The sequence below is a fragment of the Passer domesticus genome, chromosome 10, assembly GCF_036417665.1.
Source record: "Passer domesticus isolate bPasDom1 chromosome 10, bPasDom1.hap1, whole genome shotgun sequence".
NCBI classification, from domain to species: domain Eukaryota; kingdom Metazoa; phylum Chordata; class Aves; order Passeriformes; family Passeridae; genus Passer; species Passer domesticus.
The window spans coordinates 19,385,693-19,401,715 of record NC_087483.1 but is presented as its reverse complement, the minus strand read 5'-3'; the positions used below and the strand labels follow the sequence as shown (position 1 = coordinate 19,401,715).

General features: G+C 36.3%; 1 protein-coding gene across 3 annotated transcripts in view; it reads right to left on the bottom strand.

The window, feature by feature from the left end:
- The window catches only part of PDE1A (phosphodiesterase 1A), a 198,916-nt gene that overhangs the window by 151,735 nt on the left and 31,158 nt on the right, over positions 1 to 16,023 (bottom strand). The window contains exon 1 of one of the 3 annotated variants that reach the window (XM_064434261.1): positions 5,383 to 5,514. The exons of the other annotated variants lie outside the window; for them this stretch is intronic. The gene's annotated coding sequence lies outside the window, so the exon portion shown is untranslated. Of the gene's footprint in view, positions 1 to 5,382; positions 5,515 to 16,023 lie in introns of those variants that run through there. 3 annotated transcript variants of the gene reach the window in all.

The window sequence follows — 16,023 nt, the reverse complement described above, 5'->3', positions numbered from 1 at the left end:
ACTGTGTGTGTGTTCAAGACCAATTCTGTGCCAGGCAAAGTCAGGTTTATTAAGGGAGATGTCTGAAATCTGCAGCCATGCTGGACCTCACTGCAGTCCACAGAATTTAGATGTTCAGGCGCCCTGTTAGGCACGTCTATCTTTAAGTTTACTTTGAATATGATCTTACACTCAATTTAGAATCATTGAATCACTCAATTCAGTGAACCAAACAATCTGACAAATTCAAGAAGATGGAGAGATAGCAAAAAATGAGTAATTGCCAAGATACGTAATACATGAGAGATGTGTTATGGATAATCTGAAAAAAAAGAACTGCAGATGAAAACTTGCTACTGCACCCTAAGCAGAAAAAGCAGAATGAGATAAACAGAGTGTGTCTTGAGCAGCTGGACTGGAAAGAGTCTTTAGAACCAAAGTTTGAAAACAGACAGCAGTCAATCAAGAAAAAACCAAATGTTCAGTAGGAAGTGTATTGTATGGCAGTGAATGAAATGAAACAAAAGTGGTTCAAGGCAGGGTGATTAAACATCTTGACCTGCTTTGTAAGACAGATGCTCAGTTGGCATCTACATCTTTCTTCAGGTATGTTTAAAGTGGTCAGCAGAAATTCACAGGTAATTTGAGCTAAAAGATAACAGTGTCACACACAGGGGGAAAAACCAGATGTAGAACGAACAAAGAATGGTGGGTACAAAACAGTTTTGCGATTTTCTTCAGTCTTACTTCCCTTTGAAAGTGACTTTTTTATAACTGTTTAGTATTTAATTGCAGTACTTCAGGAAAGAAAACATTACTATAGAGAGCCATGACAATTGGACTACATTTTCTGAAAACAGCAATTGTGCAAAGCTCATACAGTGTCAGAGGGCAATCAGCACAACTGAAGAAAATAGAGATTACAGATTTTTTCACGATTAGTGACTTTTGACTTCCATATTTGAACTAATTGACTGGTATTGAAAAGCATCAACTGAAATTGAGCAGTACCATTCATGAAACAAATAGTGGCTTTTAAGAACTCCTTAGGAAACAACTTGGCTACAGAACCAATATGCTAATTTTTGCAAAGAGAGGAGACTGATCTAGAACTGCCATCAGCATTGAAATAAGAGGGACTGAAATTGTCACAATCACAAGGCTGATTATAATCATAGTAACATGAGATTGATGCCCAACAATGTCAGAAAGGCAAGACTGCCCTCATAGCGAAGAACAAACAGTTGTAGAATAAATATGGATGTTTCAGACTAGTTGGGCTCGTTTTACCAGAGCCCATTGCCTATTTCATCACAATTTGGATGTATTCAATTAATCCTCTAGGAGGTGTTATACTTTTGATAATCAGGTACAGAAGAGGTAGTGGCAAGGTAAAAAAGTCATTGGAACACAAATGTGTGGTTAACAGTGAAAAACTCTAACTGCCAAGTTATTGGTATTTGCATGTTACTAGAGAAAGAAAGAATATGGAACACCAAACAATAGGGAAATCTAGATATGACAAAGCATTTGCCAGTTTATCCCACAGAACTACACCAGCTATAAAGAAAATAACTAATCCATGCTGGAAAGACGTGTAGGTATAGAACAAGACTGAGTCATTTCAGCTAATCATTGTCTCCAAGAGGTTTTTCAAGCAATCATTTTGAGCCACTCTGCAAAGAAAACAATAAAATAATTTCCTTTTGCTAAACACTACTGACAAAAGGACCACAACAACAAGAAAATGTTTCTTGATATTTATAAAATATTATAACAGCAAATGCCAGCAGAGAAAAAAGTCTCTTCATCTCAAACTAAAGAGAAACTTGTGACTCTACCCTGACTATAGCTATTTTTATTGTGCAGAAACTTTCCATGAGTAGCTGCCCCACAGAGGTGGATTCAAATCATCCCACACAGGATTCCTTCAAAACTTTTATTGTAGATGTGAGCTTTCAGGACAGAATGGCAGAGTCTCACTGTCTTTGAGACAAAGCCACATCATAACCCCAAGTATTGCCTGTCCTTTTGGTGCAGTTCTGTACATGTTGAAACATGCACAATAAATAATACCTGATTCAGAATTAGTAAACCTCCACACTTCAGGGAATTGCTATAGAATCTGAAATCTAAGGACAGCTGAAAAGACCCTTTCTTAACGCATTCTGAATTTTAACCTTAATTTCAGCAATATATTTTCCATGTTTTGGCTTTAAACATTGAGTGGAGTATTAAACTGATGGGGAAAACTGGCAGCACAAGGTTTTGTTTTTTTTCATTTTGCATACCAAAACCCTTCCCAGTACCTAAAATACATATTACATACCTCAAATTTGGAAAATATAGTTTGGTCCCTCTGGCCTATGTTAAACTGAAATCTGCTTATTATTGCAGTATTAGAAGGTAGGTCTATTCCTAAACACTGATCAGCCATTATAGTGCTTAAAATCTGTCTGAATCATTGCTGTATTATTCATAGCATTTTAGAAATTATGTTTTCCTATAGTTATACAACAAAGTTTTCAGTGAAAGATTGCATTTCATAGAGAAAATAATTTTGCAAAAACATTAGATATATTCAAAAAGTTTGAATTGCATTCTGTGAAGACAGAAGTGTACTATGAATGTAACTGAAGCTAAACAATGCAGTTTCATGACAAAATTACTGGCATATGGGATTTTTAGGAGGAAGCCTAAACCTCTCAAATTGCAAAGTGACCCTTTTCTGTCAACAGTATGGGTATTTTAAAATTATATGGCTCAAGAGCAAGACTGTCACAGGAACAGCTGCAAGCAGTTTACAAGTCCTCATGACATTTCAAAAGGCAGGTATCTGCCATGGCTCTGTTTGGTGACACAGGACCCTGAGCAGCAGCACTTTCCAGCACCTCCCAGTTGGGTAAGTGTTATTCTCCTCCCATACAACTGGCCAGTAAAGGAGCTCTCCACAAGCCCTGCTCTCCACTCACAGAAGAGGACACATTCAGAAGTAAAAAGGTTACAGTGCCAACTCACTCACAGGGAAAGTGAGACCACTTCTGGGGTCAAAATGTAAGCTGCAGCAGAGAACAAAATAAAGCAGGGAAAGAAACAGCTCCTCTGCAGATGTCCAGTGCTAAAATCTTTCTCATGTGCTGTGCAAATGGTGTGGTCAGAGTAAAATTTCCTCACCATGAACTTTGCAGTGCTATGGCATCTTTCCAAACCAGTTAAAACTTGACCAAGTTATATGACTAATGAGTTCTGAAGAAAAAAGAGCTTTTTGGGGCTAGAGAGGCTGATTGCTTAAGAAAGTTGCTAAAATTAGCAGAGGTTTACACAATTTTTATGTACACAGGAAATTTTTTTTAATATCACTTTCCCTGTCTCTTGGAAGTCTTGATAAAGACCACCAGAGAAATTGAGCAGTAGGGGTTAACAATTTCTAAGAGCGTTTTAACATATACTCACCTTATATAAAAAAGCAGCTAGAAGTTATCTGAGAACTTTGCACTCGATGTTCTGAATTTCATAACTACCTTGTGTTGGTGTGGGAAGTTATATTAAACCATGAGGCAAACAGAAGAAAAATAGATAAACAAATAGAAATGTAGGTTATCCAAGTGCTATGATGAGTACACAAGACAAAAAATTAGCAGTGCAAGTATAAGAACACACCAAGACAAAGATTTCATCTTACACTTGTCTTCAGATGTCAGACTAACATTGTTTCTGCTTTCCTAAGAGAGTGAAACAGTATTTATGTACCAGTTCTGAGATCAAAGATTAATTACAATAGGAACCTAACAAACATATTTTCTAGCATCAGCAGCATATTTCTTGATATTTTTCACACCAGAAAGCACCCTTATGTCCAATTTTTTTACAAAATAATAGCTCAGATCACATAAAAGACCTTTTCATAATGGAAACTCTGGAGTACTTTGTACTTCCTTATTTCACTATTACACACCAGTGAATTCCCACCTGTCAATATCCCACCGAAAAAAGAGACTAAACCTACTTAGGTGCAAAGAGGGTTTCTGCAAGAATGGCAGCCTATTCCTCTTGCCTTACTGACTGGTCTCAGCCAAGAAATTTTCACAGTATTGGGATGGTTACTGGTGAAAGAAAAGTGCACACAAACATGAAGAAATTATCTGGAAAAGTGGAAAAGAAGGGATGGTAAAGATTCCCAAGTATCTTCTGTGGAAGGCATTTAAAAATAATAGAAATGAGCACTTTAATTTCCATGTAATGGCTTGTCCTGAGGATTTCTAAGCCCCTAAGCCTCCTAGCACAAACTGTGGGAGTAAAGCAGTACTTGCTGTAGAGAGATGAAGGGAAGGAATCCCTTAAGGAATTTGGACATAAGCGAATCCATGAGATTGGAGTCATCCAAAGGTGCTGAAGAAGTCAGACAAGGTCCTTGTGAGGCTGCTCTCTATCATCTATGAAATACTGAGGGAACTGGAGAGCCCATAGTAGAGGAGGCTCAGGGGAGACCTTACTGCTCCCCAGCTACAGCTACGGGCACCTACCAAAGGATAGGGATGAGATGGAGGCAGATAATCCTCAAAGGTGCACATTTATAAGAGGTAATAGGCAAGCAGAAACATGAGAAATTCCAGCATTTGGGGGAAGAATTCACCACTGGAAAATCCAATATTTTGGAAAGAATTTTCATTATGAGCAATTAAGTACTGGGGCTGTGGAATTGCCATTCCAGCAGCGTTCAAGGCTCAGCTGGACACATCCCCAAGTACCTTTATCATGTCTGACTACAAGATCTCCAGAGCATCCTTGCAGTTAAAACTGGGGCTCTTAGGTTGCTAACATACAGCAAAGTATTGCCACTGTGGAGAAAGCTTACTCCAGTAAATTAGGACTTCTCATTTCCAATTACTTGAAATTTGAACACTTCATATTGTTTCCAGCAGCAGGATATAGACAATACAATTTACCTGCAGAATTCATTGCTGCAGGATGCAATTGATTTAATTATGTTATTAAGATTTTTAGCAGATTAAGTATAAAAATAATTACAACCATTATTAATGTGACATAGGATACAAATAAAAAGGCTAGCAATTCTCAGGCTGCAGTCAGACCATAAGCATACCACCAGATAGAACAAAAGCAAAATTATCTTGTAACAATAAAATAACATAATACACAATAATATCAGAAACAGAAAATTGAATTATTTCATTATTTTCCTACAGGTTATATACTGGTTTTAATATTATAGGATTTAAAGAACTAATTTGGGTATTTGATTTTTCAGGATAAGTAACAGACAATACTGCACATCAGTAATTATTTCTCTGCCTTTTCCTTTACTCATTCCTCTATAACATAAAACAACAACTATGACAGTATGCAAAAGACTGATAAAATATTGAATATTTTACTACTTACAAATTATTGTTGAAACGTGTCTACTAAATCGATGTTTTTGTATGCAGAGGCACTGCAAAATAGATTTAAAATTTAATATTCAATAACCCAAAATATTCAGCCCAAACAAAGGCTGAAAACATTAAAAGGCAAAAGCCTGGAAGAATTATCTGCTTTGTTTTAAAAACACAATTAAAATGAAGAGACGCTAGCAAATTTAATCTGCTATAGCTGACATCATTCCTGGGCATTGATTCAAACTCCAAATTTAATTTAGATGAAGCTTTAGTAAAAGTAATGCCTTCTGCAGATTCTGACCCATCTGACTGAACTTACCTACTGACGACAATAAAAAGTAATTTAACCAAATATGGTTTCTGTAAACAGCTTTAAGGATAGACAAAATACATCTTAAATTGCCTTGAGGCAACATTCTATTGGATGTTGTGTACCATGAGCATGGTTTGTCCCCTTCCAAGTAGTATCAGCAGAGAGTTCAAAGCTCTTTGAAGGCTTTTTTTGTTTTGTGTTTTTTTAGATAGACACCTGCTTTGTACCAAAATTTGATGACTTCAGATATATTGCTGAGGTGAAAGTGTACTTACTACTGAAGGGAGATGTATGATGTGATAAGCAAGGCAGAGAAATAGAGAAAGAAAATCCAAGCTGAGGAAATTCTCTGCCAAGGCCTACTGCCATGACATTTAGCAACATTTTAAATTTGTGACAACTGTAAAAGGAAGATTCATCACTTTGATCACATCAGTATAGTAACTTTTTACCCAAAAAATCTGCCTCCAAAGTATTATTATATAAAAAGTATTCCACTACTTTTTATGATAGATATCAACATGTACTTAGCTTATCCCTGTTACTGACTTCACAAAATTGGCAGGAAATTGCATTAGTTGAAGCTTTCTTGGGTCATCTTAGGTTCCAAATTCACTCAGAAAAATTATCTGAAAGTACACTTGGCAGAGACTTCTATAATCTCACAAAAGACCACACTGGAATTTGCCGGGGATTGACACAGCTCCAATCACATATATTTGCATATGCAAAAACTATTACTTGCATGAAAAAAATTGCGTTTCTTCCTACAGACTGATATTTAGCCAAATCAATTAAATACTAACTTAGATAACAGCTCATTAATCCTCATTAGAATGCATTTGTAGAGCTCCTATGATATCTACTTGCAAGTATCTGAAAGGGTAAATACTTTTGCCTTGTAATGAAACATACACATGCTCTATTATTTTCTTTTTTTTTTTTAATCACAGCATTTAAAAACATGTCATAAAAGTGCCAAGTACATAATAAAATTCTTCTCCTTCTCCACTCCCTTCTCAGTTTCTCAACTTCTTCCTTCATAGAAATAATTGCTAAACAAATAAGTACACCCAAAATAAAACTTTAAAGATAAAATCCATTTCCAGGAACTTTTGGAAATTCTTTCCTACTCCTTAGAGACTAGAAGCTTGGAGTTCATGGAAAAAAAACCCCAAACGTTGCTAGTTCACTCAGAGCATCAGGTTCTTCAACACACCCACAGCCTTCAAGCTGATCAGTGAAAAAAGAGAGAGCTCATCAGTAAAAAACCTGCTCACATGTGTTTCCTTAGTTTTGCATCGTTAATCAATAAATACCTTCAAATCAAATTTCTGTGTGTAAGAACACCATAGCTGACTGTATAGTGCAATATGGTATTTTAGAAGGAAACATCTGAAAGATACAAAAATAGATACATCCAATCCCTTTGTGGGCTATGAAAATGCCCTGTGTTACCAAAGTCATTGAACACAGTTAAACTGAGTATGGAGAAGGCAAACACCTTTTCTTTACAGAATCAACGTCATCTCTCAACATTACACTATACAACTACTACCAGAAAAAAACAATTCTTTCCACATTACACCAAATTCCTAAATCCAGATCTTCAATCTTGATGCATTTTTGTATTCCACATTACCTTATCAAAAGCCCTAATAACACAAGTAGGGGTTTGTTTTCCTGGTTTTCTGTGGGTTTCTTGGTTGCATTTTGGTTGAGGTGCTGTCTTTGGTTGTTTGGATTTTTTTGGATAGAGGGGAGGAAGACATTTCTTAAAAGAAGGAGAATAAAAAGAAAATAAAACAGTTTTAGATTTCCTGAGGGAATTATGAAATTTAGGAAGATTATAAGAGACTGAATTTCAAAAACAAGCCTGATCTGCTTGGTCAGAACTGTTTTATAAAGCAGGCTATAGTCTTCACTGAATACAAATGAACACCAGAAAGTCATCACCCAAATTACTTTTTCAGACATCAAAGCCCAGCCACGTCAGACACGAAGCAATCCATCTCCTTTAAAAGTTGTGGATTTGGAGTTGTAAGGATTTGAGATGATGACAGGGCCCACCCTTTAAGGGTTTGCCAGGTGGGGGTTTCTGGGCAGGTGGAGGCTCGTGGAGAGCGCTGCTGACGGGAGGAGAGGCAGGGGCAGCACACAGGGGACCAGAAAGGGAGAAGTGAAGAAAGGCCATTAGGGATAACCTCAGCCTGTTTGTAATTCACTGATTTTCGTGCATCTGGTGAGACACAGATCAGAACAGAAAGTTAGCATAAGTACATCCATTTAAAACCTTTTCTAACACATTTTTGTATAACCCATTATAGGTGAAAGATTTTTATTCAGTCTGAATCTTCACAGATGTGAAATACTTGGTATCACATAGTCTATATCAGGGTGAGGAAAAAGTAATAGACTACAGCATGTGATAAAAGGGCTGTGTTTCTGGCACAAAATTATGCAGAAGAGAAGAAATGAAGACCAACTTTCACTCTATGCCCTACAAAACAATCTAGCACCAGGCCAAGGCACCAAGGGCTATACCAATGAAATCATGCTTGGTGCTGCTCTAAGTTTCAAACAAATGTGGCCTTTTATAAAAAACAAGTATTTTGTTCTGTGGAATCCACTTAGTCCAGAATTTCTGATTCTCCCTATTCTCTACATGCTTTTAATAGCAAGTATCTGGTGGATTAAACTGAATATTTTTGCTTAAAAAACGTAAAAGCATGTAGTATCTCAAGTTTCTCGTAATCTCTATGTATTTTGCAAAGCAGCTTTTTGTTTTATTTTATGTATAAGATTTCTGCCACTTGGCTGAAGATAGGAGCTTAAAAAGATCTTTTGTAATGCACTAAAACTGAAAGGGAAAAAAAACCCTGTAAGGTTTATGTTCAAAATTCTAGCTGCAAATTCATCATAAGTAAAAGTAGACATAATCCAAAAATCACTGTAAGCCAATGGCATTGCAAAGGATGCTGCAAAAAATTTACAAAGATTCTTGGAAGCTCCAATTGAAAAGAAACAAAGCAAAAATAAACTGACAATGACAAAGAAAACAAACAACAGGAGACAAAACCAAAACATTCACCACTCTGATCACACTAACACAGATATTATTTTACCCAAAAAGCTGTCTGCAAAAATGAAAAAAAAAATTTTCAAAATCCAGTAAAAACCCATGGAATTTAAGTCTAAAAAGAGCTTTCCAATGAAGAACTTGTACTCTCTAAATAATGAGTTTCAAATCAAACTGGGCATTTTCTAAAAGCAAGAACATCAAGAATAATACTGAACTTGCAAAGTGAAACCTCAAAGAAATTAGATCTTTGCATTTTATCCTCCTACTCAGTTGATTTTTGCCCTTCTTACATAAGTGCATTTAGGATTTAATTATATAAAAACCAATTATTTGGTCCCACGCCAAGAATCTGAACAAAAAGTGTAAACAGGAGAATAAATTTGAGAAAATATATTTCAGATTTTTCATCAGCTGATGAAAATATTTCATGTTGGAAACATACATGAATTACAAACTAAAGAAAACTTAGAAAAGCAAATAAAGAAAAGCACAGATGTGGTCCCAGTTCAAGGTAAGGCAGAGTGAACCTGAAGATAACTTGGGCATTTCTTCAGTTGGCATAGAACAAAAAATATTTCTTAAAAATTTTTTTTATATGGAAAATGAAGCATATACATTCTGCTTCTTAAAATTCCTATATAAAAACCAAACATTTTTTGTTAGTGTAAGTCATAGCATTCTGGCTTCTTAGAGAAACCTTTGACTGAGGGAACTGCTAACAAAATCTCACTGATTTTAGGTATCACGGAAGATGCTTTATGCTTCTAAGAGTCATTAAAATTAGGCCCTATACTTCTGCTTTTTTTGTTTTTCCGTATATAAGTAAATAGATCATCTTTTTGTCACACAGAAATTAAAAATGGGAAGGAACACAGGAGAAGAATCCTTGGAACAAAATTACAGTAAAGCATGGAATATACTCAATGTACCTTTATCCTAAAGGCAACCTTTGGGATTTGAAGCTATTAAATGAAATACATTCCAGCATAGCAATGGGGCACTGCTATTCAATTTATTTTACTCCAGAGTTGTCAGCTTTCCTCATGTGCTGCAATCTCATTTGCATGATTCACTACAGTCTCCATGTTTTCCAAATACTAATGGTGCAATACAAAAGTTCCATAAACTCAGCCTTTTCAACAGCAAATGCATCATATTCAAAATGTTCTTAGATGCAAGTTGTCCCTTATTTAGTCTTCAGTGAAGACCACAGATGGGAATAACATTTGCTCACACTTTATTGCAGAGCAGACTATTTAATAATCAACGTGTTGGCACACTGTTAATTTTGTCCTAAAATAAGTACCTTTTAAAAGAAGTAAATTCCAGTGGATAAAATTCCAAGAGGCTTCTTTTTCCTTTAAAGACAGCATGGAAGTTCAATGCATGTGCAGACCAAAATCCTAAAAGACTTTACAGTAATTCCAGTCAAGGATATAGAGGAACTCACCAGCACACTAAAGTTGTAATGTCCTTCTGACTAGTTAACACAACACTGTTCAGATTTAATGAAAGGAGACATTTAATACTCATTTGACAATTTAAAAGGGAACAAACTGATGCTAAATGATCACTCAGTGGTGATACAATTCTGTAAGAAATGACAGTCAGGGACAAAAAATCACCCATGTGCTATTTTCTTTGTACATAGTACATGGAAATGTGACTTGAACTAACACCCTGTTCCTGCCATAAAAATATAAACTGCAAAGCAAAGCTAAGATGAGCTAGTCTTCCTAACAAACCATTAGATACTTTGTTGACCAGCAAAGGTAATTTGGCAGCATTTTGATACTGTCCAAGAAAGGCAATCTGACAAAGGAAATAAAATCTAAAATCATAAACAGCTGCAGAGAGCAAAACTTGACTTAAGCAAGGTAGCACAAATAATAAAACATGTCCTATATCAAAGTCATTTGTATATTCCATATTCTCTGTCAGCCAGCTGCAGAGCACACTCAGTATTACACAAAAAAAAATAAAGCATTTAGAATGGCATGGACATAATGGGGCACTAATGTTTCAAGGTTTAATTGTGCATTGTTCTCTGCATGATCATCTGTTTAAATTGGTGCAACCTGTAGCCTTGGAATCCTATAAGTTTCTGAGCTGGAAGGGGCCCACAGGGATGACCAAGTCCAGCTCCTGACTTTTGTAAAAGCAAACCCCAAACCCCTGTTACAAATTGCTTGCACTCAATCATCCCAAAACTACTTCAAATCTGCAAAAATATATTTTTTTTGTTTTGGTTAAATTGTACACAAAGGCATGTTCTGCCCAAGTCCATTATTTTTAAGTACGTTTTTTATTGTGATGTACTGTCTACAATGAGAAAATCTATTAATTTCAGATGATTTATTCTATCACATATCCACACAAGCCACACATACTTCACTAAGAATTCACTCTGGCACACAGAAGCTGGGTGTAAGGACAACTGTGTGAATGTTAAGCCTGTGAGAAAAATTTAAAATAATCCCCATATCTACATGACAGAATGTGAAAGAGTACCCCTCTTTATTCTCAATAACTTTTTATAATACTCAAGTCAAGTGATTTTGTAAGAAAACTGATTTTGTAACCATTTGTCTCCATGGACATCAGGCATGCAAATAACACTACAAGTTTAACCATTCTTATCCTTTAACCATCCTGATATTTCAGCATCTATCTTACATTGACATAAACATGCTTTATGAAAGAATTACAGTGTTCTCCTTTCCAAACCACAAATTGGATTTATTAGCTTCCAATTAATGATATAAGCTTCCAATTAGCTTCCATTAATGATATAACATGTCACATCATATAGTTTGTTCTGAATTACATGAACATAGGAAATATACTGAAGGTTCTAATCAAGGAGAGTTTACTCATGGAGCAACACTGAGTATGAGTTAAGAAGAGCAAACTGCCTTTTTTTTTTGGTTTTTGAAAAGGTATCTTAAAGGATGGCTTTGGCAGATGAAAATTCAGTATCACATGCACTGTACATTTATAAATTATTCTAATTCAGATGCAAATTCATACACAGGAGTATTTGAAATAATTTGCTGAATAGATGCAATAGCCTAAGAATGTTTTCCAACTATTTTTTATAAAATTTCCTTTATACTCCCTGATTTAGAGACCTGAACATGGAATTGCTGTGATTCATTTTTCTGAAAGATTATATTGATATTACAATCTTATATTAGATTACACTCAGTAAATTGGTCACATCTGCTAGATTTAAAAGAAACAAGTACCATTTCATGTGCAGTTGGTTTTATTTATATGCTGAGGATGTAACTTTCCCCAGAACCTAAGTAATACTCTGATCTCTGAACACAATTTCTTACAGAAATACAATTAACTTACCATGAGTTTGGTTTTTTTTTAAGAGACTTCTGAAATACTTCATCTTTTATTTTTACATGTTACCAGTTATACCATTTTCTCAAAGAAATGTACTTAGTAATGGGGACAGTGGCATTAAGGTTTACACATTAGCAGCGATACCATTTTCTCAAATAAATGTATTTAGTAATGGGCACAGTGGAATTAGTGTCCCCCTAAGCACACCAGCCTGAGAATCTGGAGGATTTATTTTTGTCATACACTGCCTGTATGGCCTTGCCTAACTCAGTCTCCCCATGCCTGAGATTTCCCTTCAGTAAGAAAAGACGGAGCATGCATCCCATCATAGGTTTGCTGGTGTAATATTTAACATTTTTATCCCTTCCTTGGCAAGTTTCTTAAAGAGGGAGAGGAAAATCAGCATGCCAAAACAACCAGAGAAGACATTTTTGCAGCTATCTGGTATGCATAACATCTGGAGCAGATTTTGTTGCTGTTTTTCAGTTTCTTGGGTGGGGGGGGGAGTTTTTTAGGGGTCCAGAGGGGGTTGTTTGTTTCTTGGTTTTTCTGGGGTTTTTCAATCCCTAGTGCTAGAAATCTAAAGACTCTCTATGCTCAATTGTTCCAAGAGTTTCCAAGTTCCTGTCTCACTCATTGTAATTCAATCTATGTCCCTCCAAGAGAATCCCACAGCAAACCCATTTCCAGCGTTGTCTGGAACATCCAGACACATTTGCAGACATTGGACTTTCCAAGCTGCACGCACGGTATAGCTCACATGGAGGATCTGGAAACACTCCTGCAAACTCTCGTCACAGCTGGATGTGAAAGGAAACAGAACAAAACAAATCTTTCTCAAGAAAAACTGGGCTGTACCATCTGCTAAGGAGCAAAGTGCTCCTTATGGCTAGTTAAAACAGTGTAGTCCTTCACAAAGACTTTTGCAGATGATGTTCTATCACTTTATACTGCCTCTGCAATAATGTTTTCCAAACTCAGCTGCCCGTAAATTCTAAAATAAAACTTAGCTGAACAAATATTTTAATCTGTGCAAACAGTTCTTTTGACATAATTGAAAAGGTGTACATCCAGCTAGAACTATTGCAATACACTTGGATTCCTAACTAAGCTCAGCTTCTTTTCAAGTAAAAAAACATTCATAGTCCATCACTGCAATAACAGTTTTAAAATATCCAAAGTTTTATGCCTTACATGGCCCTCTAAAAATATCAAAACATTCAAAGGTTCAGACATTTATACTTTGGCAATTGGTGTTGCAATTATATTGCATTATATCTTTATATATTATGCATCTCAAATACATCTTAAGACATACATTAAATGTTTATTTTTGTATGCCTGTTTTAGTTTTCTGAGTTGCATCACATTTTCTTCCTGCTTTTCATCTACTTTTTGTTCCCCACTAACTGATCCACTGTTATTACAAGCAGGTCTAGGCCAGGTCAAAATAAGGACCACAAAACACCATGTAAACATTTGGATTCTGTTTACAAGATGGATCCAAGCAAAAGCTCCCAAGGTTGGCTCTCACAAGAGGTATTTTACTTCAAGAGGTTTCTTTTCCCCTGAAGCAGAGCAAGTAAGATTTTTAAATGAAAACCAAGTTTTTTAACTCTACAAGGGACACAGTTGCAGCAGAGCTGCTGTAGCCTCTCCTGCCATCAGCAAAGGCTGATTTCACCAGGAGCACGAGGGGTTCTGCTACTGCACTGCTCTTGCACCTCATTACAGCTTGCATCATACTCAAATGCTTTCACTGACCCCTGAAGACCTGTATTTTACTGGGGAAAAGAAACCAGCTCCAAAACCACTGCAAAACTGTTCCCTTCTGCTCTAATTACCCAGGTTTATCCACTGTGCTTTGGGCTCCCTCCCACCCCAGCCTAAATAAACCTTTCCCCCTCTTAATATTTCATGTCACCCAAGGCTGCCAGATGCAGCTGGGCCATGAAGTGCACATTCTGAAAAGCTCCTTTTGCCCTCATCCAAAACCTTTGGCAACTGTGACGGACACAGAATTTCAGATTTGCATACTGCTTAATACAGATCAAGGTAAGATAACTAGATTAGTCTTTTCTTACAATTTAAGTATTTTCTTTCATCAAACCGCCATGCAAGCCTTTTGGCCTAACTCCACATTAGAAACAGTATAGGATAAAGGACGTGAATTATAAAATGTTATACCAATATATTACTAGCAAATTTGAATATTCTGACATTTTCATAATTCACAGTAACTTGTTAAAGAATGTTCTCAATAAAACAGTGCATATCCATTTGCTGCCTCAGATCCTTCCTTTTTTTTCCACGAAAAGTGCCCTGTTCAGAGTTATTCTCCTGGGAAACATGGATTTTTACTCCAGTCAACTCCCAGCTCAGTTAATTACTCAATAGGTTGCAGTGAGTCCATAGAGCTGAGGGCAGTATGTCTCCTCTCCATGTGTGCCAGAGGGATTTACTCCAGAGGAGCACTGACCCTGTCCCTTGGATCAACCACCATTTAGTGTCTGGAAAACAGTGTGTGTTCCTGGGGCAAATCTTTTTACCTTCACCCAAATGGGATCAAGTTCATGTTCCCCAAGACGTATTTGTAATGTGAATGGAAGCCTGATAGCCAAAGAAGATTATGACTTCTGTGTCCATCTGCAGGATCAGAAGGGAGTAAACTCAGTCACCCATTCTTATTTGCCATTAAAGAGAACAGGAGTTTCCTGTGTTTGCTGTGACAAAGGCACAAGGACCTACCGATGCTTTGAGCACACCAAATAACTTCTAGGAGTCAAGAAGCTGAGAGAAAAAGACATCTTAAAGGCTAGAAATTTTAACGCCAGGAGAACTCCTAAAATTGTCATTTGTTGGCCAGCACCTTTAGCTGGAAAAATAAAATGGGAAAGAAAGAGAATGCATTCATGGTTTCTTAACTCTACAGCAAGAAGCCAGGAAAGAAGACAATTCCACACAAAAGCTCTCCAAAAAAAGGAAAAACATTGGCAAGTTTAGTGCAAATACTGTTAATTATCCTCATGTTGAAATTTTCATTTTTTGTAGAGTTAATCTAGAGGCAATCAATTAATAATTAACATTATTTAAGTCATCTCTTGGGACATCTCAATTAAGACATGGAAATTCACAAAAGCATCAAGAAAAAATAGAACCAGATGAAATTATTTGCATAAATATAATTTGCTAAAACAATATTTGATTGGAATGCAGTTAGAATCTTAGGATCCTATATGTCACACATCGCTACAGCTCTTTCTACATCAGCAATGCCCTGTGTTTTGCTCTGAAGACAGCTGCTATCATTTTTAAGGCCACATAATAATTTTCCTTGAACATTCCTCAGATGTAAAAGCTATTTTCCACACTTTGTTTCCATAGATACAGTGAATTTTTTTATTAATCAGAATGATAGCCTGCAAACTGCTAAGCAAACACATCATCAGCAAGTAGTTAACATTAGAAGCTGTGTCTGTTAAAAGGGTCCCACTCTGATCACATTTAATTTTGGACAATTAAGGCAGAGTGGAAATGGACAATGTGATATTTTCTAAATGGAGATTTTGATACTGTGGTTCAAGACAAACATGGGTCAGTTAGCACTTAATGCTAACACTTACAGAGCACACTGAGAAAAACAATCAGTTGATGCTTCAGGGAAGAAAAATCCCTGTCAGGGAGACCAAATTAAAGCATCATTTTATCCAAGTACTTGACTAAATTGCTTTTTAATCCAGGAAAGCTAAACAGATAAACCAAATACCTGAGGGGAAACAGTTCTCAATCTATGGAGTTAAACCAAACAAATCTGGAAATGTGCATCCAAAGTAAAGGCTCCAGCATCTTTTGCAGAAACAGTGATTTGGATTTTTTCTGTTTGTCTCAATAGG